Below are 2,072 nucleotides of genomic sequence, written 5' to 3' on the forward strand. Positions count from 1 at the left end.
CCTTCTTGGTTTGATATTACTGGGCTTTTCCAAGATTCACAGGAGGACGACACTGGAATTAAGCAGGCAGCAGAAAATATAAAAGCTTTGATAGATGAAGAGGTGAAGAACGGTGTTCTAACAGAATTATTTGGGGAGGATTTTCTCAGGGTAGAGCTCTGTCTATACATGTTGCTCATCATGCAGCAGAGGATGGTGAAGTCACTGTGCTCAGTTGGCCTCCACTTCCAGCCTCCTTTCCACAGAATCCTATCAGTGGCCTTAATATAGAGATTTCTATTCTTCAGGGCCATGAAGATGGTGACCTTTTAGTTCCCTTAATGTCTGGTTCTCTTACTGTTGAAAAACATAAAACATTGGTAAATCCTGCCAATGTTACCTTTAAAACCTAGAAAGACATGATGCCCAGTTCATGTAAGCAGGAAATACTGGAAGTCAAGCAATTTATTCATAAACTTCTACCTCCAATTGATTGACATCCTGAGGAGGCCTCGTGTAGCAGTACACCAGCATTATTGTAGTAGAGTGTACATCTTTTCCCATGCTTAATTTGAAAATTCTGATGTTTTCAATGTTAAAGTGTTTTGCAAATGCACGCCAGTGGCACAGACTAAATAATGTCTCATGGGAAGTTTATAATATTTAAAGCATCTATACATGTATTTGAATAATATTTATCTAGAATATACTAGTATTAAAAGAAGTGAAGAAGCTACTAGCTTCTTTTTCTCAAATGTAATTCAGCAAAATAATAAAATATTTCAATCAGATTTTTTATAACATCATCTAAAAATTACTAGTATGGTTAAGAGAAAATTTGTCTAGGTATAGTGAGCAGTTAAGATATAAGCGATTTATGTATGCTATGACTTAGTATGTGAATTTATTCCAAAATTGCTTGGTCACCCTGTGATGTCTGTATTTTTATGTATGTATCCATATATATGCATAGTGGTTACAATACATAATAATAAAGAGATGGTATTACATTATTCCTGATAATAGGGACAATCCTTTGAAGTGTTAATAAAGAATATATTGCTCTCTTAGAAAAAAATAAACTGCAGCAAGGCAGGCACTGAAAGTTGAGAAAGCCTGATGCCTGCCTTTTGCTGAGTGGATCTTTGATATGGAGACCCCGATGAGAATGTAGGAAACAAAGATGAGGAATAAGCATGTAAAAGCCAAATGACCAACATTTGTAAAACCTACCCTCTGGGCTAGAGATGTGTCCTTGCAGGCTAGATGTAACCCTGCAGATATATCACAGAAGAAATAGGACACATTATTAGACCCACAGGAGGGTACCTGAAAGGTGAGGGAGGCTAGAATAACAGCATGCACAAGGCCACCCAGCAAGGAGCCTATAACCAAGATGGAACAGACCCTGGGATTCATGATGAACGTGTATCACAGGGGACGACAAATGGCTACATGGTTGTCCAAGGCCATTACTGTGTACAGGAAACCCTCAGTGTAGCCCAGGAAATGGAGGAAAAAGAACTGGACAGCATAGTCATGGAAAGAGATTCTTTGACTCTCTCCTGAAAAGTGCGACAGCATCTTGGGAGCAGTTGTTGAAGAGAGCTCCAGGTCCAAGATGGAGAGGATTCCCATGAAAAAATACATGGGAGTGTGAAGCTGAGAGGAGGAGAGGATCACCGTGAGGATGAGCACATTTCTCAAGAGGGTGCATGAATATATCTATGAGAACAGGAATAAAAGAGTTGTCTCTAGGCCCTCTGACTCAGACATCCCCAGCAGGATGAATTCAGTCACCATTGTGTGATTTCTCTTTTTTATGGAAGAATCAGCTCTTGGGTGTCTATGAAAAAAAAAATATGTGGTTAAATTTAATAATACATTAGCTGTGTTTAGAGCAATAAAATGGAGAAGCAGCCAAAGACCTAGGCACTGACACACTGACAGACCAGAGCTTCCTGACAGCCACCGTGGTCTGCCTGTGTCTCCCTCTGAGCATCTCTGCAGGGCAGCCTGACTGCAGATGCTCTTCAGCACAGCTTCACCAAGCAGCCTCAATACTGGTCACCCAGCTCCCATTCCTCAAGTAC

At 40.3% G+C, this 2,072-nt stretch overlaps 1 pseudogene; it reads left to right on the plus strand.

Annotated features, from left to right (window-relative positions):
- The first annotated feature begins 6 nt into the window (after positions 1-6).
- Positions 7-476, plus strand: LOC102491198 (acyl-protein thioesterase 1 pseudogene; annotated as a pseudogene).
- The last annotated feature ends 1,596 nt before the right edge of the window (positions 477-2,072 follow it).

The sequence above is a fragment of the Tupaia chinensis genome, unplaced genomic scaffold, assembly GCF_000334495.1.
Source record: "Tupaia chinensis unplaced genomic scaffold, TupChi_1.0 Scaffold148274_1, whole genome shotgun sequence".
Taxonomy (NCBI): domain Eukaryota; kingdom Metazoa; phylum Chordata; class Mammalia; order Scandentia; family Tupaiidae; genus Tupaia; species Tupaia belangeri.